Genomic DNA, 25,742 nt, shown 5'->3' with positions numbered 1-25,742 from the left:
ATAAGCAATCTCATACTACACCTAACTGAATTAGAAAAAGAAGAGCAAACAAAGCCCAAAGTCAGAAGAAGGAGAGAAATAATAAAAATCAGAACAGAAATAAATGCAATTGAAACAATAAAGGCAGTAGAAAGGATCAATGAAACTAAGAGCTCGTTCTTTGAAAAGATAAACAAAACTGACTACCCTCTAGCCAGACTTAGAAAAAAGAGAGAAAGCTCAGATAAATAAAATTAGAAATCAAAGAGGAGAAATTACAACAGATACCACAGAGATACAAAGGATTAGAAGAGAATACAACGAAAAGCTATATGCCAACAAAATGGACAATCCAGAAGAAATGGATAAATTCTGAGACTCTTACAACTTCCCAAAGCTGAATCAAGAAGAAACAGAGAATATGAATATACCAATCACAAGTAAAGAGATTGAAACGGTAATCAAAAATATCCCCCAAAATAAAATCCCAGGACCAGACGACCTCCCTGGAGAATTCTACCGAACTTTCAAAGAGGATTTAATAGCTATCCTTCTCAAGCTCTTCCAAAAACTTAGGGAAGATGGAATGCTTCCTAACACATTCTTCTAGGCCAACAGCACTCTGATACCAAAGCCTCACGAGAACAACACAAAAAGGGAAAACTAAGGGCCAATATCACTGATGAACATAGATGCAAAAATCCTCAACAAAATATTGGCAACCTGAATACAGCAATACACTAAAAACATCATACACCATGATCAAGTGGGATTTATATCAGGGACTCAGGGATGGTTCAACATCCACAAATCAATCAATGTGATACACCACATTAACAAAATGAGGAATAAAAACCACATGATCATCTCAATCGATGCAGGGAAAGCATTTGACAAGATCCAACAGCCATTTATGATAAAAATGCTTAACAGAATGGGGATAGAAGGAAATTACCTCAACACAATAAACACCACAGCCAACATCATACTCAGTGGGGAAAAACTGAATGCCATCCCTCTGAGAACAGGAACAAGACAAGGGTGCCCACCATCACCACTCTTATTCAAACTAGTACTGGAGGTTTGGGCCAGAGCAATTAGGCAAGAGGAAGGAATAAAAGGAATCCAAACAGGAAATGAAGAAGTGAAACTCTTGCTGTTTGCAGACGACATGATCTTATATATAGAAAACCCTAAAGAATCCATTAGAAAACTATTAGAAATAATCAACAACTACAGTAAAGTTGCAGGGTATAAAAACAACTTACAAAAATCAGTTGCATTTTGGGGCTGGCCCCGGGGCCGAGCGGTTAGGTTCACGTGCTCCGCTGCAGGCGGCCCCGTGTTTCGTTGGTTCAAATCCTGGGCGCGGACATGACACTGCTCATCAGACCACGTTGAGGCGGCGTCCCACATGCCACAACTAGAAGGACCCACATCGAAGAATATACAACTATGTACCGGGGGGCTTTGGGAAGAAAAAGGAAAAAATAAAGTCTTAAAAAAAAAAAATCAGTTGCATTTCTATACTCTAATAATGAACTTACAGAAATAGAAATCAAGAATACAATTCCGCTTACAATCACAACAAAAAGAATAAAATATCTAGGAATAAATTTAACCAAGGAAATGATACAATGAAAACTATATGGCATTATTGAAAAAAATAGATGATGACATAAAGAAATGGAAAAAGATATCATGCACATGGATTGGAATAATAAACGTAGTTAAAATGTCCATACTACCGAAAGCAATTCAGAGATTCAATGCAATCCCAATCAGAATCCCAATGACATTCTTCACGGAAATAGAACAAAGAATCCTAAAATTCATATGGGGCAACCAAAGACCCTGAATTGCTAAAGCAATCCTGAGAAAAAAGAACAAAGCTGGAGGCATCACAATCCCTGACTTCAAAACATACTATAAAGCTATAGTAATCAAAACAGCATGGTACTGGTACAAAAACAGACACACTGATCATTGGAACAGAATTGAAAGCCCAGAAAGCAAACTGCATATCTATGGACACCTAATCTTCAACAAAGGAGCTGAGAACATACAATGGAGAAAGGAAAGTCTGTTCAACAAATATTGTTGGGAAAACTGCACAGCGACATGTAAAAGAACGAAAATAGACCATTCTTTTAAGCCATTCACAAAATGAGGAAGATTCGCCCTGAGCTAACATCTGTTGCCAATCTTCCTGTATTTTGTATGTGGGCCACTGCCACCGCACGGCCACTGACAAGTGGTGTATGTCCATGCCCAGGAACCAAACCCAGGCTGCTGAAGCGCAGCACACCGAACTTAACCACTAGGCCACCGGGGCTGGCCTCCTCAATACATATTTTTTAATGAATCAGTGAATAAATGAATCCATTGTGTTTATAATCAACTAAGACAACACTCCAGAGCAATACTGGAAAATTATTTTTTATTTAAAATAACAGTTTGCTCCCTGGCAAGAAACTATGTAATGTTTCCCAGAATGATTAATTTGGACAGGAAATAGTTTTAATAGGTAAGATTGATCACTGTTAACAGATTCTTTTAAAGGTATGATAGGAATTATATGTTGGCAGAAATTAATTTTCTAAGGGTAATGTCTTTAAATAAAGTGCGGCTTCTGGGCATAAATTGCTGGCAGTGGGCCTGTTGCTAGAGAGTGCCTTTAAATTATGGAAAAGTGTTAGGCCATGGGAGGCTAACTACTTATCCCTAGGTGGCACATCTTTAAGGAATAAGCTTGGAGTAAAAACCTGTTGTTATGTTGCCATTTTTAGAAAGGGAAGATATTCCGAGGAAACTTGAATTTTAGTCCTGGTTCTCTGTTTCCTGAAGAATTCCACTGAAGGGACTTGTCCTTTCCAAAATAAAGATGAGTCAGTGCCAAGACTCCAGGAACAACCAGGCAAAACCTGAGACTCATGGAACTGAAGTGGCTTGTCCAAGGGGAAGTTGTAAGAGTATCTGGCTCCAGGACACACTCTGAACTATTCCGCTACACCTCACAGTGGAAGTCACAGCAGGTCGGAATAGCAGCACAGAAAAGATGAATGCCTTAATTCTTCCTTTGGAAAAAAACCATCAAACAGTCATGCCCATTTTAAGAGACACTGGACGGAAGTGGTTAAGTGTATAGCTCTGGGGTCAGGCTGCAGGGTTCAGTTCCTACACTGCCACTTCCTACTGGTGATCTTGGGCAAGTTACTCACAGCTTTTGTGTTTGGGGGTTTTGGGTGGGGATCAAATGAGTTAAAACATGCAGAACACTTAGAATAGCACCTGGCACTCAAGTACTCAATCAACATTGGTAACATTACTTTTCAATCAAAACCCTCTTCAAGCTGAGCATTATGAATGTTCTTCAGCCAGAAGATAATCATCCAGCTTTTAACACCCTTTCATGTTAGGTCAGAAGGGTCATAACTTTGAGATCCCAAGAAAGGCAAAGCAAAATAATGAAAGGAAGACAAATAGATCCCTTGCTGGTACTCTGACTAACTCATTCTGAGATTACAGAATGTACATGAATCATCTACACTATCTAACGAACATGATGAAGGAAATCCTTCCTTCTAAACACTGTTTCCTTTCTGCTCCTTTAGTGATGGTTTTATTCCAGGAACCACTCAGCTGACCCAGAAAGACATCCTCTACAGACTACAATCTTTAAAAGCAAAGTGCATTATTACCAATGAAGTTTTAGCCCCAGCAGTAGATGCTGTTGCATCTAAATGTGAAAATCTGCACTCCAAGCTAATTGTGTCTCAGAACCCCAGAAAGGGGTGGGGGAACCTCAAGGAGATGATGAAGTGAGTAGTCATCACTGTTGTAGAACAGCTTCCCCAAAAGAAAGGCAAACTGAAAAGTTACTCAACTCACAAGTGATAAGGAAAATGAAAATTAAAACAATAGACAAAGGGAATTGGTGATTATTTCTGCACTAATAGTGCAAAGCTCTGAGGCAGGAAGGAGCTTGGAGTGTTTTCGTATGTTGGGATTTCTAGGAAGCAGACCCCGAGACAGAGATTACTTGTGTAAGAAGTTGGTTAAGGATTCCTTTTGGGATCAACACCTGTGAAGCAACGGGAACGATGTGGAATTGGACAGAGGAAGAAATTTATCAGCCGTGAACTCCCCAAAAAGCCCTCAGCCAACCCACTGTGACCTCTGGACTTTGGATAGCCCCTTAAAGTTATTCCAAGATAAAGAGATCCTGCCCTTTACATGCCCACACTAATCAGTAATTAGTGCGGGCTGTCCCTTGAAGGTGGTGTAACCTTGAGCAAGGCAGCTCTCTTCAGCCAACGCCATCTTTAAAGAGGGCTCCGTGTGGTTTTTATTCCTCATTTTGTTAACGTGGTGTATCACACTGATTGATTTGCCGATGTCGAACCATCCCTGCATCTCTGGTATAAATCCCACTTGATCATGGTGTATGATCTGTTTAATGTATTGCTGTTTCCTGTTTGCCAATATTTTGTTATTTTTCGTGTCTATGTTCATCAGCGGTATTGTCCTGTAATTTTCCCTCTTTGTGTTGTCCTTGTGTGGGTTTGGGATCAGGGTGATGTTGGCTTCATAGAATGTGTTAGGAAGCGTTCCATCTTCCTCAATTTTTTTTGAGTAGTTGGAGAAGGTATTAATCTTCTTTGGTATTAAATCTTCTTTGAATGTTTGGTAGAATTCTCCAAGAAGCCCTCTGGTCCTGGACTTTTATTTTTGGGGAGGTGTTTGAATACTGTTTCAATCTCTTTACTTGTGGTTGGTCTATTTAGATTCTCTACTTCTTCTCGATTCAGTTTTGGGAGGTTGTATGAATCTAAGAATTTATGCATTTCTTCTAGATTGTCGAATTTGTTGCCATATAGCTTTGCATACTGTTCTCTTATAATCTATGAAAATCCTTTTTATTTCTGTGTTATCCATTGTAATTTCTCCTCTTTCAGTTCTGATTTTATTCATCTGAGCTTTCTGTCTTTTTTTCTTAGTGAGTCTGGCTAAGGGTTTGTCAATTTTGTTTATCTTTTCAAAGAAACAGCTCTTCCTTTCATGGATCCTTTCTACTGTCTTTTTTTTTTTTTTTTGGTCACAATTTCATTTATTTCTGCTCTAATTTGTTATTATTTCCCTATTTCTGTTGACTTTGGGCTTTGTTCTTTTTCTAATTCTATTAAGTGTAGTTTAAGATCACTTATTTGAGATTATCCAAATCTGTTAAGGTGGGCTTGGATTGCTTTGAATTTCCCTCTTAGGACCTCTTCTGCTGCATCCTATATGAGTTTGTATGGTGTATTTTCATTTTCACTTGTCTCGAGATATTTTTTATTTGTCTTTTAATTTATTCAATGATACATTGGCTGTTCAGTAGTGTGTAGTTTAGCCTCCACATATTTGTCCCTTTCTCAGCTTTTTTTCTTGTAGTCGATTTGTAGTTTCATAGCATTATGGTTAGAAAAGATGCTTGATATGATTTTCTTTATTGAGGCAGTCCTTATTTCCCAACATATCTTCTATTCTTGAGGAAGTTCCATATGCATTTTAGATGTATGTGAATTCTGCTGTTTTTGGATGGAGTGTTCTATATATATCTATAAAATCCATCTGGTCTAGTTTTTCACTTAAATCTGCTGTTTCTTTGTTGATTTTCTCTCTGGATGATGTAAATGGGGGGTTGAGGTCCCCTATTATTATTGTATTGTAATTAATATCTCCTTTTAGGCTTGTTAATACTTGCATTGTGTAATTTGCTGCTCCTGTGTTGGGTGCGTATGTATTTATAAGTGCTATGTCTTCTTGGCGGAGTGTCCCTTTGATCATTATATAGTGCCCTTCTTTGTCTGTCATTACCTGTTTTATCTTGAAGTCTACTTTGATATAAATATGGCAACACCTGCTTTCTTTTCTTTGCCATTATCTTGGAGTATCATCTTCCATCCCTTCACTCTGAGCCTGTGTTTGTCTTTGGAGCTGAGATGGATTTCCTGGAGGCAGCATATTGTTGGGTGTTGTTTTTAAATCCATCCCACCACTCTGTGGCTTTTGACGGGTGAATTCAATCCATTTACATTTAGAGTGATTATTGATATATGAGGGCTTAATGCTGCCATTTTATCACTTGTTTTTCCATTCTTCTGCATTTCCTTTGTTTCTTGTACCATGTATTTTGGACTATCAAGTTAGGTAGATTTCTATGATGGTTTTCTTAGTTTTCTCCTTATTTATCATTTATGTGTCTGTTCTAATTATTTGTTTAGTAGTAACCATGAGATTTGTATTAAAAAAATCTCATAGATGAGATATTCCATTTTATGATAGCCTCTGCTTTCCTTAGATGAAGCCATTTCCATCCCTTACCTCTTCCCCTTCTAAGTTATTATTGTCACATCTAGTTCCATCTTGTGTTTTGAGTTTGTGGTTAAAATGGAGATTACACTTATTTTTGTTGTTTTCCTTCCCTTTATCTTTAACATTATAATTGTTTGCTAACCTGCTCTGATAGAGAGCTGCAATTTTCTGATTTTGTCTCTCCTTGTTCAAGGTTTTGTAACCCCCCTTTATTTTTTTCTAGGTATGAGGAGCAGCTTGATCATTTCTTCTAGGAGTGTTCTTGGGGTGATGAGCTCCCTTAGCTTTTGTTTATCTTGGAAAGTTTTTATTTCTCTATCATATCTGAAGGATATTTTTGCTGGATAGGGTATTCTTGGCTGAAAGTTTTTGTCTGTCAGAGTTTTGACTCTATCATTCCACTTTCTCCTAGCCTGTAACGTTTCTTCTGAGAAATCTGCTGAAAGCCTGATAGGGGTTCCTTTGTAAGTTATTTTCTTCCACCTTGCTGCCGTTAGTATTTTTTCTTTGTCATTTACTTTTGCCATCTTTACTACTATATGCCTTGGAGAACTTCTTTTTATGTTGATACCATTAGGAAATCTATTGGCTTCTTTCACTTGTATTTCCACCTCCTTCTGCATGTTTGGAATGTTCTCAGCTATTACTTACTTCAACAAGGTTTCTGCTCCATTTCTCCTTCTCTTCTCCCTCTGGAATATCTATAATCCTGATTTTGCATTTTCTAATTGAGTCGGATATTTCTTGGAGAATTTCTTCATTTCATTTTCATCTTAGTTCTCTCAACTCCTCCATCTGAAGCATTTCTATATTTCTGTCTTCAAGACTGCTGATTTGTTACTGCATAATATCAGCTCTATTGTTTAAGCAGTGCAGATTTTTCTTTTTCTCATTCATTGTGTTTTTCATCTCCAAACTTTCTGATGTTTCTTTATATTTTCAATCCCTTTTTTTTGAAGGAGTTCCTGATTTCATTGAACTGTCTGTATTTTCTTGTAGCTCGTTGAGGTTTTTTATGATAGCAATTTTGAATTCTCTGTCATTTAGATTATAAATATCTATGCCTTCAGGATTGGTTACTGGGTACTTGTAATTTTCCTTCTGGTCTGGAGATTTAATATATTTTTTCATACTGCTTGATGGTGTGGATGTGTGCCTCTGCATAGTGATAGTATCTGGTCTCAGCTTCCCCCTGCCAGCACTGGGTGGGTGTCAAGAGCTTTATATTCTGAGCCTGCCGTGATCTGTGGCTCACTTGATTCAGTCACTGGCTGCTTTTCTATCTGTGTGGCCCTCTGGCTAACTGGCTGAGCTGGAGCTCCGGGAGGGGGGAGGAGTGCTTTCTTTCACCTGTGTGATCCTGAGGGTGTTCTTTCTCTGCCCTTCCTATCTGCTCTCCTTAGGTCCTAGCTTGATGAAGACATTCCCACAATGGCTTAATCACCTCTGTGTGATGCTTTCCCATGGGCTGTGAGGGAACTTGGAGAGTGAAGGTGTTCCCGCAGAGGGCCACCCCTCCCCTCTCTCCTCTCAGAGCCATGTGCAGTCTCATGGTTGCTACCATTTTGGAGGGAGAGGAAATTCACCTTACCTCCTTCCCCTTCCTCCAAGGGATCCAGTACCTCCACCTTCAGACATGTGGCTGCTTTCATCTCTGAGACATCTTTTGTGTTGTGTGAATGTCCTCTGTTGGTATCTAAATATCCTCTTTTGTATACCAGACAGGAGAATATCAGGGAACAGCTCACTCAGCCATGATGCTGACGTCACTCAAACCTTTGAAGTTTTGCCTGGTTAAATTAAATGATGGAAAATTCATTAAATATCCAGATCATTTTCAAATAGAATAAAACACTGAAACATTAATTGCTAAGCAAGTCTAAATTTACCCACTTTTGTCTTATTTTTAGAAAGAAACTTAAAATGTTTGGGTCTATTAATAAACGTCTTGTGCTTTATTAAAACATTGTACCGTAAAGTAACATGTTCATAGAAATTATGAAAAATATTTATAAATTTGCCAAGCCACATAATGCTAATGTAAAAAATAGTTTATACTTGCTTACTTCTTTCTTTTCACTAAACATTAAGGTTTCTAGGTGTTAAAAACTCTATGTATGTGATTAACCTACTAAAAATTAATAAGGAAAGCATCTCTGTATACAAAGAAAGTAAGATGTACGTTTCCAGTAGGAAAAGTAAGAAATGGATATTTTTGCTTTGTTAAGAAAAATGAATTTGTCCTCAAGTAAAATGGGTTAGGAAAAACATAATATTTTTTGTCCTAAAGAGAGGCTAAAAAGAAAGACATAGAACATATTCTAAATGTAAAATTAAAAAAAGTTTAGGTGGCTTGTGGAAGAGGAACCCTGAGAAAAGAGTTTTGTGCGTGGTCAAGTTGGCTAAGAGTGGAATAAATTTAATCAAATGTGTTTTGATATCAAAAGTAAGCTGGCGCAAACTTAGAATTTTGTTCTCTTTCTCTTAAAAGGATCATTTACTTGAATTTTTAGTCTGATCTTGATAAAGAAACTATAAAAGATTTTTCTTTATTTTTGAGTAAGTCTACCTAAAAGACAGAAAATCTATTTTCTAAAAATAATTTCCTATGTTCAAAAAACTGAAATTTCTCCGTTAAGAGAACTAAGGTTTTTTGAAACTCTCTAACTCTACATTTACCTTTGTAAGGGAGGAAGAAATACTCTCCAACCCTCTAGGTTGTACTGGCTTGTCTAAGAATTGAGTTAACATGAGACAGAACAAGAGGAGATAATCAAACAAAGTTTGATAGCATTTATACACAGCAGAAATTCAGGAAAGCTGAGTAACTCACTAAAATGTACAAAACCACCACCTTAAATACCATCTTCAGATAAGACAAAGGAGGTTGTTGGGGGTAGTGGTCTGACTCCTTCCAACTCTGACTTAGACACAGCAGGGTGGCTTCCTGGGCTGGTTGCTGCAGATTGTGGGTCAGAGTTCTACTTTGACATGTGGTCTGGCCATTGTCCCTTTGTATATTCAGGCTCTTACACCATATATGTGGTACTGTATTAAGTGCTTTAAACATGCTAACTTGTTAAATACTTTCTTCTGTACAAATAGCAGCACACTCTATATACTGTTGTGCACTGTTTGTTTTCCTGAGCAGTGCATACTAAAGATCTTCCCATATGAAACATACAGAAGAGCTATATTTTAAAATAGCATACTATTCCATTGGATACAGTTAATTTTATTTGTTTAACCAGTCCCCAAAAATAGCCTTTTTGCTATTACAAATATTGCAAAAACTATCCTTGGCTATGTATCTCTGGGATGAATTCCTGGAAACAGACTGCTGAGTAAAAGGGCATGTGCATTTGTAAGTCTTGAGAGATACTGTTAAATTTTACTTTAAGTTATATCTAATTTAATTCTAACAAAAATGCTATAAGATTGGCATTTTGGCAGATGAGAGAACTGTCTCATAGACATGAAATAGCTAGTACAAGGTAGTGAGTGCAGCCTTGGAATTTGAAGCTTGATCTAGCCAATGGGCTCTGAAGCACTATGTCCTACTGCCTCCTCCCCATGTTAGGGTAGCTACTGTTATTAAGCTCCAGCCTCAGTTCAGGCACTGAGCTAAGCATGCTCTGTACAATAGCTCATTTAAATCTCACAACCTTAGGAGGTAGGTGTTACTGTATTTAGTCAATCTAAGATGCCATCAATTGTGAGTCACACCATTGCTCTATGACTCATCAAGAACACAAAGCATTGCTACTTAAACTCGGGCATGCTGTTGATCGTAAGGCACAGTCTGATTTTAACAGTGAAATGTAAAAAAAATCTTGGAGTCCACAAAATACAGCATTATCCCATTTTGAAAATAATAATGAAGTATCATGAGGTGAAATGACTTGCCTAAGGTCACACTCTTTGGCAGAATTGCGGTTTGAATGTTTATCTGTTTAATGCCAGAGCCATCTCAGTGCTCAACACTTTCCTTGCTCTTGTGCTTGAAGCAAATAATTCTTTGGAGTCAGAGTTTCTCCAAAGTAAAGTAGTGGTACGAGGGAATTCTCCAGGTTTAGATGGCAGAGCAGGAGGGCTTGGAAGTGTGCAGGGCTGTTGTCCTGGCTGTAATGAACTGAACTGTCACAGCCACTGCCTCCTGGTCTAATCATCTCATGTACCAGCACTCTGTTCTGATGATCATATTTCCCTGCTTAAAAAAAAAAAAAAATCCTTCAATGGCTTCCCACTGCTGTCATGATAAGGGCCATATTATTTTCTGATATTCAAGGCCATCTGGCCTCACTCTCACCTCTCATTTCTTTTCATTCCACACTTTATAATTCAGCCAAACTGGGTCTGCGCTCCGTACATCCTCTTGCTTTTTCTCTTCCAGGCTTTGGCTTGGTTTATGCTGTTTTTTTGCTCTGAGTGCTCTTTCCACTCTCACCTGCACATAATCAAATCCCATATACAGAGTTCACCTCCAATGCTTTATATGCCCCTCTCTTTTGGAAATGATTGCTCTGTCCTCTGGGCCCCCTAATGCTTTCTCCTAAAGAACTGCAAACTTTCTGCCATGAATTAGAGTTATTCATATGCTTGTCTTGGCTCTCTGACTAGCCTGTGGAATCCTTGAGGGTAAAGTTCACACCTGACTCATCTTTGAACCCTTCATTTCTCCTGATCTAGTAACCAACACAGAGTAGAGATCAGATATCACACTTACTGTATGGAGACGTTCAATGAACACAGAATTGGAAATGACATTAGATAGAGACCTTCAAACCTGCTCTCAATTCCTGCACTCTTTGACTACTGACCTCTTTAAGGCAAGTTGATTCTGCAGGGTCCTAAATCTGTGTCTGGATTTCTTGATTGCTTATATCTTCTGATATATGCATTAGAACACAAGATCTGTTAAACACCTGCCTGTAGGCCTCTGACTCAATATCAGCCCTCCAGGTGCCTCCAGTCCCCTCTTATCTCAGTATCCCCATCATAATGATGTGGGTAGTTTTGTTTTTTTTTTCTTAAAGATTGTCACCTGAGCTAACAAGTGTTGCCAATCTTGTTTTTCTTTTTCTGCTTTTTTTCCTCCCCAATTCCCCCCAGTACATAGTTGTATATTTTAGTTGTGGGTCCTTCTAGTTGTTGCATGTGGGGTGCTGCCTCAACATGGCCTAACGAGTAGTGCCATGTCCATGCCCAGGATCCAAACCCTGGGCCGCCGAAGTGGAGCTTGCAAATTTAACCACTTGGCCATGGGGCTGGCCCCGATGTGGTTAGTTTTGGTGTTGTGTTGTCAGAGAGGTGCAATTGGAGACTAGGGACTTGGCACAGATTTTAATCCTATATCTTATAGAATCACTGTGAAAGCTCCTTTCTTTGTAGATCTGGGTGACTTGGGGACATTTCCTGACTGTTGGGGTATGACCTTAAGGCCAATAGAATCTCCTTAAATTCCATCAGTATCTGTCTTGGTTGGCATTATGCTGCCTTCTGGGTACCAGGGCTTTAGGAGGTCTTGGATGTTATCCAGCAGGCACTTTTATGAATTCATGGATTGAATAAATGAATAATTTCAATTTATCCAATTCTAATTCTTTACCTGATAGGCAATGGACATTACAAAGTCAAAGACTTGGTGGTAAGATTGAGCAACACGTATATGTGTACCTATTTCACATAAGGGATCCTTGGGTAGAGTTTGTTAAGTGAACTCAAACACAGAGTCATAACACACAACCATTTATCTTAGAGAGACTTAACTGTAAGATTGGGAAACTAAACTCCAAACAAACCAAAACAAAACAAATGCAAGCCAGTTACTGCAATTTGTCTTCAACTAAGACATTGAAATAAGTTTCAGTCCTGGAGTAGAAATGGACTAAATTGGATTTGCCAAGAGATGGTACAGTATCCACGAGCTATTTTGAAGATTTTTTTTTTTTAAGAATAGGATGATGACATGGGATTTTCATCTTAGATGCTGACTCTAGACCCAAACCCCTTATAACTTCTGACTCTGTCTTGGTGTTTATCACTACATATTGGGCAACACATTTGTTCAACATGGCTCCATTAGCTTAGAAGAACAGGAAACATACAACAATGTGTCTTTTGCATAATTGTCCTGGATCCCTCCCCAGCTACAGGGACCCACTGCTCTTCCTCTCACCCAGACTCTTAGATTTCTGGCTCTACAGTAATTTTCTTTTGATCCTTTGGTGTAACACTCCCACTCTGCTCTCAGTCCTGTTCCTTCTCTCAATATTGACATTTTCTGCAGTATTTGGTAAGGAACTCCTTCCTTAGCTTTATTTCTGTAGGGGAGCAGGACTTGCCACTGCAAAATGTGTCTCTTTGGCTTGATTATTTTTAGGAATAAAAGACTCAGGAAGAAATTTTCACCTCCCCCTAACTGCCTAAAAGAATTTAAGCTAGAACACCTGCTTCGGGAAGGAGCTATCACCATAGATAACTGGAGTATAATATGAACTAGGTGTGGTAGACAGGGAAGAACCTAGCAAGACCCATTTGATCAAAGTCCTCTCCATGTCTCATTGTCTCTGCAAGGCATGACAAACATTTGTTTACCAAACATTTTCTTTTACATCTCCATGTGAATTGCTTTCCTCCCCTTTGAAGTCCCAAACCACTACCCCCAGCATCCTCTGTTGTCTTTAGCTGAAAATGGTATTTAAGGTGGTGGCCTTGGCCAAGGTGGTGAGTTACTCAGTTTTCCTGGGTTTCTCCTATGTATGCATGTTATTAAATTTATTTGACTTTTCTCCTGCTATTCTGTCTCATGTTAATTTAATTTAGACCAGCCAGAAGAACCTACAAGGATAGAGGAAAAGTTCTTCCTCTCCTACAGTCCCATGAAATTCTCCCTTCATTCCCCAAGCCTGTACAGGCTGTGGGAGGACTGTACCTTGAAGCCTGACTAAATCGCATTGTCAAACCATGCTGGGAATACTCTACCAGTGTGGGAGCTCCTTTTGTCCTGTTGGTAAAACAGATGGCCATTGGATCCTGACTCTTCGTCCCCACACAGATTTGCTTTGAGTGTACAACTCTGTAAGTCACAAAAGAGGCAACAGTCAGTTCTAAGTGCAAATTCTCTGACTTAGAGCCTAGGACCATGGTTTGGTCATCTGTGCTTTTTGAAAATAACAGCCCATATCTTGTCATATTGGGGCATCATTTTTAGAGGGGGAGCTGCCATTTTTTTCTGTTTAAAAAAATTTTGTATTGATTTTTATTGCATAAGAAATATACGAGGCATCTACACTCCAGCCATAATTTTCTTGGTAAAAGATCCTCTATTCAACCAATTGCTCAAGCCAAAAATCTGTAGTACTCAGTAATCTTTACTGTCTCTCTTTCTGTATCTACTTGCATACCTACCTACCTACCTACCTACCTATGTCACATCCTATTCATTGACAAGCCCTGTCAACTCTACCTCCAAAACTTATCATTAATCTGTGTATTCTCTTCATTATCTCTACTCAGGGACTGGACTAGCGTGAGATGAGTGAAACATTTGCCTCAGGCATGGTTTTTAAGGGGATGCAAACAAATTCAGCAGTCAAGATAGATAATATGTTAAAGTCATATTTTTTTAAAAATTAAAAATTAATGCAAAAATATACGATAAACAAAATATTATAGTTTTACTTAAATACAGTATCCAACCTAGCACTTGCATGACTCCCCTCACTTGGTCAGCCTAATCCTGTCCCTGGCACCAGTTAAAACTTTATTTATAAAAACAGGCAGTTGGTTTGAGGGCTATAGTTTGCCAGTTTGATTATTTTTAATTTCAAGAAATTTTTAAAATATTTTCTTTTAAGAGACTTATAAAGTTAAAATTATCTTATGATTGTTCATAAATTACAAATACATAACATAAATATATACAATATTTAAAATTATATGTTGGTATATACATTTTAAAACAATTATTTTATTTACATGTATTTTTAAAAATTTATTTTAAAATTAACATGTTATTTTTCATGATCACTGAATATTTTGGTGTCCATTTAAATTTTGTGCCTGAGGTGTGTCCTCTCTCCTCTGCTGCTACCTTGGTCCACACCAATATAGCCTCTCACCCGGACAACTGCGACAGCCCTCTGCTGGGTCTCTTTCTTGTGTTCAATTGTTCATAGAGCAGCCAGAGAGTATTTTTTAAAATGTAAGTCAGATCAAGTCCTTCCCTCTCCTGCAGCACCTGCAAGGCCTCTGCAGTCCACCGTCTCTTGCTCGTCAACCTCTTTACCTCCTACTCTCTTCCTCGCTCATTGCACTTCAGGCACCCTGGCATTCTCTCTGCTCCTCAAACAGAACCAGCTCATTCTCCCTTCAGGTGCTTTACCTTAGTGTTCCCTCTGCCAGGGACATAACCACAGATCTTCAGAAGGTTGGTTCCTTGGTGTTCATATAGCAGCTTAAATGTCCTCTCTTCAGAAGCCACCAAATCTAAAATAATTCCCCCATCCCACGTCCGGTCATTCTATCTCATTGTTCTGTTTTGTTTTGAAGCCTCTTTTGCAATCTGTATTATCTCGATCATTTACGTGTTTTCTTGTTTGTTCGTTTTGCAGTGTAGAGTATCAGTGCCATGTTGACTTTTATATCCCCGGACACTGGAATATCGCCCTCTAGAGACCACATTAATAATTATCAAACTCGATATTTCATTAACCTGAAGATGAACATGGCATCCTCGTGTTATTTTAGTAAGTATTTCCCCATTTACCAGCGAGGGTGAGTGTTCTTTGTTTTGTTTTTTTTTAATACGTGTACTGCTTATTTATGTTACTATCACCTATTTTTTGCCCCTCTCTGAGAATGAATACTCAGGTATGAATCAGGAGATGAGACTTTCACTCAGACTGAGACCTTGTAAGACAGATCATGAATTCTTGTGTTGGGGGATGCTCTGGTTTCAGGACTAGAAATTGCTGTCCAGCTTCCTTCTCTCTCCTCTCACACCACCCAAGTTAAAACAACTCTTCTCACGTATCATCACATTTTCCAAAATCAGGTATTTGCTTCATTTAAACATCTTGTTTTCAGTGTCCAGTCACCTCATCAACTCCTTAAAACCCAACCACCCACCATAGCTTATATCTGATACCAGGAGCTTGGTCTTCAAGGTGGGGCAGTTGGACATGACAGAGTCCACAAGTGGGACTGTAGCCTCATTGACCACAATGCTCTGGGCCTAAGACATGTGCAATCGATAGAGATTTTTCTTGGCAGTCAGTTGGGGGGTGGTGGTTTCCCAGGCACAAAGGTGGTTCCTGAGGAAACCACAAAAGGCGGCTTCATTCATATCTTTTAAGTAGATAATATTTCCTCAAGCATCCTGGTAGGCATAGATGAGGTCTCCTGAATACTGTCTGTTTCTAGAGTGTAACCTCTGCATTGGGTCAGCAACAAAATGGCTGGGGAAGAAGTGAAAAGGGAAGGAGACTGAGCTCACTGAGCTTTGTTACCATTATCTGTTCCCCTCAAGTTGTCCTTAATTTACATGGGTTAAGTGTCAGATTACTACCTATTTGAAATGTAGCCTGATTTTGAAATTGTGTGACACAAGGAGGTGGTGGAAACTTCCTCTTTGTTGTTCCCTCCTTGCTTGCGAATGGCAAGTGCTGTGGATTCCAGCATTTGCATTGGACACAAAAGTTCATTCTCCTTTTCTTGGGCTGTTCTGTAGACTTTCTTCCATCCATTTATCACTTATCAGGGGCCTACTCTATGTGACTAGCACGTGCTGTCACATCCTCTTATGATCTTTCGTATTTCTGTGGTGTCAATTGTAATGTCTCTTCTTTCATTTACAGTTTTATTTGGGCCCTCTTTATTTTTTTCTTGATTTGTGTAGCTAAAATTTTGTCAATTTTGTTTATCTTTTTAAAGAACCAACTCAGTTTTGTTGATTTTTTTCTACTGTCTTTATAGTCTCTGTTTTCTTACTTTCTACTCTAATCTTTATTATTTCCTTCTTTCTGCTAACTTTGGCTTAGTTTGTTCTTTTTCTACTTCGTTGAGGTGTAAAGCTGAATTGTTAATTTGAGATCTTTCTTTCTTCTTAAATTAAGTATTTATTGATAGAAACTTCCCTCTTAGAACTGCTTTTGCTGCATCGCATAAGTTTTGGTATGTTGTCTTTTCATTTTTGTTTCTCTCAAGATACTTTCTGATTTCTCTTTTGAGTTCTCTTTTGCCAATTAGTTGTTCACCAATGCCCATTCCTGATAAAAACTCTCAGCAAACTAGGAATAGAGGAACCATCTCCTAGTTGATAAAGAACACATAGGATAAACCTACAGCGAACATCATACTTAATGGTAGCTCTAGGAGGGACACTGCATATGGTCCTAGGTGTACGCCCTGCCTGGAAGGCCCATGCCCTACTGGAGGGTCAGGCCAGGGGCAGGGTGAGTGTGGGGTCTGGGGAAGGAGGAAGGAGGGGTGGCCAGCCCAGCTTGGTGACTACACTTGCTGCCAGACCATCCCTCACCTGACACCCTTCAGTAGATCCACTGCCTCTGTGCTCACCAATAATGCTGCTGCTGCTGCTGCTGCTGCTACTGCTGCAGCTTCCAGGTCCCAGCCTGGATCAGTGCAGCTGAGTGAGAGCCCTGCCCTCTGGCAATGCAGTAATCCTGCAGGATTCCTCCAGCTCTTTCTAGGGGTGCCTAGTCCTTCATTCCTTCCCAGGGACCCAGGAGCTCTGTTCCACATCCCTCCCTAGGGTGCCCCACTCACTCACTCTTCCCAGGTCCCAGGAATCTTCCAAGCATTAACCAGGGATCCAGTGTCTTCCCCAGACATCCCCTCCCACACACTCTATAACCCTCTCCTGCCATCCAGAGCCCATCTTACTCCCCCTGGCCTCGGATCCTGTGAACTGACCCTCTGGATTGCCCAGATGAGTGCTCAGATTGGGACTGGAGGTAATAAAATCTGAATATGAACATCAATGGTGCCCCTGTTTTGTGCATTCATTCTATGGATGAACCTATCCTAAATGTGGTCCCTCTGTAACTGTCCCCAAGCCCCATTAGAAAGAGCCTGGGTCCTGATTCTCCCTGCTGGTGCCAGCTTCCTGGGTGTCCCTGTGCACCCAGTAGATATCCAGGACACAGAGGTCCAGGGGGAAGGCTCCGAACAGCCCCTTGCACCAGCCTTTCCTAGGTCCCACCCTAAGTCCCACATGGGTGAGTGAGGGACCTGCTCTCTGGGAACCCAGGAGTCCTGTAGGACTCTTCCAGACTGCTCCAGAGGTACCCAGTCCCCCATTCACACATGGGGCTTTTGCCCCTCAGGTTTTGCCCATTTACACCCACCCTCTCATGTCTTCCAAGGGCCCAGGTATCCCCCAGCCCTTCCCAGGGGTCCACCATCCCCCCACCCCAACATCCTTCCCTTCACACGCTATAACACCCTCCTGACATTCAGAGCCCTCCTGCCCCCCTGGCCTGGGGTCCTGTGAACTGATCCTTTACTCCATCCATCCTTGGGGCCTGAGATAGGACCACTAGGGGGAAAACCAGAGGCTGGGAGAAGGGGCAGAAGGGGCCGAGCCTGGGGGTGGGGGGAAGCACATACTGTCTCCTTCTCACCCACCACTAGGGTCACCCTTGGAGAGATCCCCTCTGCAGCTGCCCTTTTCTGGGGTGCACAGACACACACACTCACAGGGAAATAAGACACAAGCACAGAGACACACAGGCATGGAATCACCTCCATCCTCACCTGGGGACTCGGGCATAGGGCTCAGGGACAGGCTCACACACAGACCCACACTGCAGACACAGGCAATGACCCCTGAGGAGAACATATGCACACACAGACACACATACTTAGGGCCACATGAGACAGCCCCACATGGCAGACCCTACACACACTGGACACACATACAGAGAACACAGAGATACACACTTAGATAAAATCAAGAACACACAAAGGGGTAGTAGATTCACTCACACAACCAACACACACAGAGATATATAACACAGACACACATAGATGCTCCAGCAGGGACGCACACTTCCAGAGACACAGACTTGCATGACCAACATACAGTCATTCAGAGATACAGACACACACAATACATACAAAGACACACAGAAACACAGTGCCATACAGTGGAAAACTCACATCCACAATCAATACATTCACAGACACAGAAGCACACTCAAGGGCCATAATGCAGATTTACACACTCAAACAGACTTGTGCATGCATGCGCATGCACACACACACACACACACTCCCAGACCTTCATCCCTTACCCAGGCTTACAAAACAAGCAGCCCTGACACTCAGTGGAGGCCACTGCAGGCAGACAGGATGAATAGACCGGGGTACGACCTGCCCCACCTAAGCTGCCATGGAAGGGGGTGTTTTCCTGGTTCCAAACTGAGTGCTGGGCATCTTCCCCCAGCCACGGCCTTCTGGACAGCTGTGCTGGGTCCTGAGGTATCAGAGAGTGGCCAGGGTAGGGTGGTTCTGTGGACAGGGGCCCCGGGCAGGTACAGGGACCCTAACAGTGTGCACTTTGAGTGGAGGTGTTGCATGGGGCTTAGCAGATCCCGAGGTCAAGAGAGGGAGAGAGGCATGTGTCCCCAGGACCCTGCAGTGTTAGGACCCTGCATGTGTCAGAGTCAGCTGCACTCTCTCTCACAATAACAATAATAAGAATAATGCCATCATCAGGACTATTATGTGACAATATTATCATTAACACAGCAATGACTGAGTCAGTCCCTGGTGGAGAAGAAAGGGCTGTGACCATAGCCAGCTGGTTTGAGCTCATCTTCTGAGCAGGGCCAACCCCAAGCAAAGCTGGGTCCTAGGTAGAGCTTCTCTCTGGTCCCTTCTCCCTCTGGAGTCTCCAGGCCTCAGCTTCCCCCTCTCCCCAAATCCCTTCCCGGACCAAAGTGTCCTCTGACCCTTTTCTCACCCTGGGTAAAGCCCTCTCTCTGATCACTCTGAACCTGACTCTCCATCTATGCAAGGGGGATAGAGATGGTACCAACCTCAGGACGCCACAAGATGATGCCTGCACAGGGGTTAGCACCGTCCCATAGGAAGAGAGGCCCTTGCTTGTATCATTATTGCCTTTGATGGCTGCTCACTTTTAAAGGTGCCAGTTCTGGGAGGACAAATGCCCTTGGGAGATGATGATGCTAATCTTCACACGAACTCAGCATGAGGCTGCTTCTTGTCCTTATGACAGGCTTGGGATGCAGGCCTGGACACTCCCAATTTAATGAAGAAATCCCATTCAGTGTCACACAGCCAGTAAGCAGCACAGCTGAATCTTAAACCCAAGGCTGCTGACCTGGCCTCAAGGCGCCATGCAGGGCTCTCCTGCATGGGAGGCTCACACTGGGTGGCTTTGGGGAGCAAGCGCTTCCTCGGCTGCAAGAAAGATCTCACCTGTTCCAGGCCCCCAACCTCTGTTCTCTTCTCCTTCTTTCCCTCCTCCCTGCTGGAGCTCTGATCAAGGTGACCCTGGCACCCTTCATGAAGTCCCCAGTCACTTACAGGAGCCTCTCTCCCATTCACTTCTGGGCTAGTCTGACTTCCACCCCTTCTGTAATAGTCTCTCCTAGACAGGACAGTCCACCTCTGAGGTTCTTGAGGCAGGCAACAGCATCTAAACAGAATTTCATATGCACTTGTTTTGTTGTCCTTTTTTTTTTACTTGTTCTTGACGGTTTCTTTACATTTATGGTAAAAGACTTTGGTTTTCCATTATAACTGATATAATATCAATTATATAACTGACAACATAGTTATATAACTGACAATATATCAATTATGTAACTGATATAACTGATGTAACTGAAATTAGTGATATAACAGAATGCTTCCTGTTTGCTATAAATATACATAATAATAAAAAGCAATAGGATTTAAAGCAACGATTTCAAGCTGCCACGGGTCTGAACAAGTTGAGGAAATGCTGTGTGCACCTTAGGCAGCTCACGACAGGGTGCAGGAGAGATGATCACCAATGGGGTTTATCCTAGTCACCTGGGTCCATGGGCCACTCCTACCTGCTTGGCTTTCTCTATCCTTCACTCCTCATGCTTATCTTTTTACAGATTAATTATCATGTTGCTATCTATTGATTTAGGTTCAAATCTATGAAATATGAATGTGAATACTTTTTATTGGCTATTTGGAATTGTGTTTTTAACTAACCTCAATTCTCATATTTTTAACCATAATACAACATCACCCTATTAGGCAAATCTCTGTGTACTTCAGAAATCTGACGTTGTGTGCTCTGGTTTAGAATCAAAGTGAGCATTGAAAGAAAACCTCAGTGATTTTAGAAACTTGGGCTAAACAGTAATCTGGAATTCATTTTTGTTGGAATAATAATCCCAGTATTATTATAATACCAGCTGCCCATCTCTCTGTTATGTGCATGTCTAACAAACATCTCTCTATATATATTATTCTCATTTGTATCTTTAACACACATATTTTTTAAAGATTTTTTTTCCTTTTTCTCCTCAAAGCCCCCTGGTACATAGTTGTATATTCTTCTTTGTGGGTCCTTCTAGTTGTGGCATTTGGGACGCTGCCTCAGCATGGTTTGATGAACAGTGCCATATCCGCACCCAGGATTCGCACCAACGAAACACTGGGCCGCCTGCAGAAGAGCGCGCAAACTTAACCACTCGGCCACGGGGCCAGCCCCATTTAACACACATTTTTGATTGTTATTTTTTCACTCTTTTCTGTACATTTGTTTTCCATATATATTCCATACATATATTTTGGGGGATGTCCCAAAGAATTTAATCCAGGTACTTCATGAATATATAATAGAAGAACTAGACTTTCCATCCACTCTAAGTTTGTATTTACGTATTTTTCAGTTGTAAGCTGGCTTATAAATTCTAAGTTGTTTATTTTTAAAAAAATTTGCAATGTTCTTTTCGGCAAAATAAAACTCTTTAACAGTTTGGGTGTCACATACAGCTTAAGTGTGGCATAATTTATGTATAAAAACAGCATCTTTTGAATGAATAAAATGATGATGAACCCATCACCATATTAAGATAGTAAATACACTCATCACTCCTTAAAGTTTCCTCCTGTTTGATTTTAATCCATCTGTCCTCCCGCTCCTCCATGAGGAGATACTTGAGGGGTATGCTTACCTCCTGCAGGCTGGTTTAGGGTTTCTAAAGATGACTCTGTAACAGAAATATTGTAAAGGTCTTTGAGGATCCTCATTATCTCCAATATTATTTCAGCTAATGCGTATTCTGCCAGACCTCTTCCATCTTGGGCCTGGTGATTTTGGAATGCTGTGGAAGTTGACAGTCATTACATGTTCCTTCAGAATATGTGCGTATGCCGCTTTCCTCTGGAGATCTGTCCTTGCTGTGAGTATACTAAGTTTCCTTATGGCTATAGTTTTAATCATAAATAAGTAGGAAGTTTGATAGTCACTGGACCTTTTATTTCCATTCAGTACAACAAATTTCCCTCTAAATACTGCTTTCACGGCATCTCACAAATTTTAATAAGTCCTATTTTCATTATCATTTAGATTGAATTATTTAAAAATTTATGTTGAGACATCTTCTTTGACCCATGTGTTCTTCAGAAGTGTGTTGTTTAGTGTCTAATTCTTTTATAGTTTTTCAGCTATCTTTCTGTTATTGATTTCTTCTTTAAATCCATGGTTGTCTGAAAACATAGTTTCAATGATTTTTATTACTTGAAATTTGTTATGATCAATTTGTGGCCCTGAATATGGTGTATCTGAGTGAATGTTCTACGTCAGCTTGAGAAAGACATATATTCTGCTGTTGGATGAAATCTTCTCCAGACGTCAGTAGATCCAGTCGATTGAAGATGCTGTTCAGTTCCACTGTACTCTTATTGAATTTCTGTATGCTGGATCTGTCAATCATGGATAGAGAGTTTTGGAATCTCCAGCTATAATAATGGATTCATCTATTTCTCTTAGCAATTCTGTCACTTTTTGCCTCATGTATTTTGACAGTCTGTTGTTAATACATGCACATTAGGAATTTTATGTTTTCTTGGAGAATTGACCCCTTTACCATCAAAATGATGCAACTCATTATTCCTGATAATTTTCCTTACTCTGTGGTGTTGTTTTGAAGGATAATTTCATTGGCTGGGCCGGGCCGCTGGGCCATCAGCTTCGGAAGGAAAGAGGCTGCCTGCAGAGAGGCAGAAAGAGCGGTTCTGTGGAGGCACAGGACCTGGAGACCCCGTGCCGGGCTCTGCGCGGGTCGAGGCGCTCCCCTTGGCTGCTTGGCCGCTGCCGGCCAAGCCCCGAGCCATCCACACGTTGCTGAGGAGTTGCGGAGACTCCCGAACTGGGCCCAGGGGGTCTTCCACAATGGTCAGGAGGGCGGGTCTCCCCGGGATCCTAGGCAGTGAGCTGAGGCGTGTGTGGATCGGTTTCTCACTGGCCAGGGCACTGATGGTTGGAATGATCATCAGATTCTTTCCTAGAATGGCTCCTAGGCCCCTGGTTACTTATTCAGGGTCTTGCTAGAGGGACCTATCCTCCATTTCTTCTGTCTTCGTTTTCCTCAGATGTGGCATCTGTTATTGTATCTCCTGTTTTGGACAATGACTTCTGCTCCCTGGTGGAGGAGAAGGTGGAGCAGCAGGACGCTTGTGAGGTAAATGCTGAGGTCTTTTTCTATTGCAATTGTTTCTGGAAGAATGCTCCTGTGCTGCAGCAGCATCTTCTCTCGCCCTCTAGGCTTAGTGTGCTCCATTGCAGGTGTACCGTGTCATTGACTTTAGCGCTAGTAAAAAGCGTTTCCTGGGAGCCCGAGGCCTCCTCCCCTCTCAGCTCTCATCTTTTCTGACCCAGAAGCCTTTAGTGCTTCTGGGCTGAGGACGGCAGGACTCTCCCACAGTGTTTCTGTCAATTTCACTCAGAGGATGACACAACCCCACGCTGAGGTCTCCTGGCACTGACTGGCCGAAGCCACCCCCAACTCCTTGATGTGGCATTCTTCTGGCCGTGGTGCCTTGGCTGCTCTCCTGGTGCAGCGTGGGGAATGAGCCGGGCAGGGACGTCCGCCGTCATCCTCCCAGGTGAGAAACGCTGGAGGCCATCCCTCCCAGTGGCTCTCAGGTGTGGGTGCTCTGTGCCACGTGCCACATGCCACGTGCGGTGGGCTACGCCTGGGGGGTGATGGCAGAGTTCCTTCCGGTGCCATCTCTGCTGGCCAGCGTGCCCTCCCGGGTCCCTCGCGTGGCAGATTGGGTGAGGATCTGCTGAATGGCCAGAGCTGGCCTGCGTGCAGGCGGAGGTGGACGGGGGCTCTGAAGGAGAGAAGAGTGAATGTCAGGAAGGTCCTGCAGGACCGAGTCCCAGCAGAGGCCTTGCCCCCTGTTCCCAGGGAGGTGGTCCGGTGGTGTCCCAGGGCACCGTTGGAGCCGGGCGTGGGGTGTGTCCTCTTCAGCCCAGCCGTCCCGGGGTTTTCCTGCTGAGATCAAAACGCAGCACGCTTGTGTTGCTCGTGTGGTTCGGAAGGCTCCCTTCGTGTTGGCATTGGACGCAGCCCATGTGCCTCTCCCGGGGGAATTGGGAAGTGGACTCCCCTGCGAGCGCAGAGCCCCAGAGCTGAGTGCTGGGCCTGGCCAAGCGTGGCACGTCGCCACGTTACTCTCAGAGTACGCTGTCCCCATTGCCCTGCAGGAGCCTGGGAATGGCTGCCTCCCGGAGACCGTGGTGCAGGTGGGCAGCCAATGCGCAGAAGAGAAGACCGTTGGCGAGGGAGGGCCGCAGAGGCGGGGCACGGGCAGGGGAGAGGCTGGAAGGCAAAGCCTGGCCCCAAGGAGGAGCCTGGCTTCCAGGGCTGGGGCGTGGGCTTTTCCATCTGCGTCGTGCTCCTCTCTCTTCTGGAGGGGGAGCCAACCAGCTTCAAGCTTCTGGGGTGGCAGCGGTGGGGAGGAGGGCAGAGGGCGGCCCCCTGGCCTGAGATACCTGTCTGCCTGGCACCTGCACCTGCCATCCTTGGGCATGGCCTCTGCCGGCCCTGTCTTGGACACGAGCCCTTGCTCTTCTGCTTTGGCAGACACAGTAAGGGAGGTGTGGCGCCAGTGGCCCCTGCCCGTGGTGGGGTGTTGGTTTCGCGCCCGGCCGGGCAGGCCCGCCGTGGCAGGGGTGGAGTGGTCTTGCCCTGGTGCCGCTCCCTTGGCACCTGGTGTAGGTTAGGGGGCCGGGTGGGGTGCTGGCCCTGCTTCCGTGGGTTTCAGGTCTCGTTGGTGCTGGTGCTCACGTGGGCCACGTCACCCTCCCTTCACCCTTGTATCCTGCAGGTGAGTGCGCGGTCCGGCGGGCCTGCTGCGTCGGGAGGACCAGCCAGCATGCCCAACGCCATGGGTGTCGCGGCCGCCACGAGCTCTGGGCCGCCAGCCCCTCCTGTGGCCGGGTGGCCTCTGAGCCATCCGCCCTCACCTCCACCTGCCCCCCGCAGTAAGGTCACCTGAAGAGTAGGAGTGGCCTCGTAGGGCGGGTTCATCTCTTGGCCTCTGGCTTGGTTGGGTCGAATGGGGAGACCTGCGCGAGGGCTTGGCAGCGGGAGGGCCAAGCTGGCCGAGGCTACTGGAGCGTTCCTCGCCTTTCTCAGGCCAGATGTCCCACGGGCTGCGTCCTCTGTGCAGCCTGGGCTGGGCCGCTGGGCCGTTGGGTGCAGAAGGAAAGAGGCTGCCTGCAGAGAGGCAGAAAGAGCAGTTCTGCGGAGGTGCATGGCCTGGAGACCCCGTGCTGGACTCTGCCCGGGTTGAGGTGCCCCCATCAACCACTTGGCCACCGCCGGCCAAACCCTGAGCCGTCCACACGTTGCTGAGGAGTCGCGGAGACTCCTGAAGCGGGCCCTGTGGGGTATTCCTCAAGGAAGGGTAGGAGGGGTGGGGGCGGGTTGCCCCTGCCTCCTCAGGGGCAAGCCGAGGCGTGTGGGGAGCCGTCTGCCGTCGGCCAGGGCCCAGAGGGTGGGCCAGGGCATCAGGCGCCTTCTGGAGGATGGTGCTGAGGGTCCCTGTTCCTTCTTCATGGCCCAGTCCGCGCGGGCCTGAGGAATAAGCCTCCATCCCTCCTCTCTGGCCTTTCTCAGATGCGGGACATGGTGCTATGGCTCCCCGGAGGGACAGCGGCTCCCACCCCCTGGAGCAGGCGGCTGCAGTGGTGCAGCAGGAGGCCGTAGGCAAGGTCAATGGCGCGGTCTCTCTTCTGTCACGCCTCTTTCTCGAAGCGTGGCCCTACGCTGCAGCAGCCTCTCCTGGCCTCCGCGGCACTTCATGTGTACCGTAGCACAGCGACCGTGTCATCGACATTGGCGCCAGCACAAGCCGTC

The 25,742-nt window shown here is 43.4% G+C and overlaps 1 long non-coding RNA gene across 1 annotated transcript in view; it reads right to left on the bottom strand.

Annotated features, from left to right (window-relative positions):
• LOC138917171 (uncharacterized) overlaps nt 1–13,414 on the bottom strand; it is a 39,942-nt gene extending 26,528 nt beyond the window's left edge. Inside the window, exons 1-3 of the long non-coding RNA XR_011424779.1 lie at nt 13,321–13,414; nt 7,928–8,126; nt 1,248–1,447 (exon numbers count right to left, since the gene is read on the bottom strand). This is a non-coding gene — a long non-coding RNA (uncharacterized lncRNA). The remainder of the gene's footprint in view (nt 1–1,247; nt 1,448–7,927; nt 8,127–13,320) is intronic.
• Nucleotides 13,415–25,742: the final 12,328 nt, after the last annotated feature.

This window comes from Equus caballus, chromosome 13 (assembly GCF_041296265.1).
Source record: "Equus caballus isolate H_3958 breed thoroughbred chromosome 13, TB-T2T, whole genome shotgun sequence".
Lineage (NCBI taxonomy): Eukaryota > Metazoa > Chordata > Mammalia > Perissodactyla > Equidae > Equus > Equus caballus.
The sequence above is the reverse complement of the archived record's forward strand: the minus strand, read 5'-3'. Positions and strand labels throughout refer to the sequence as shown.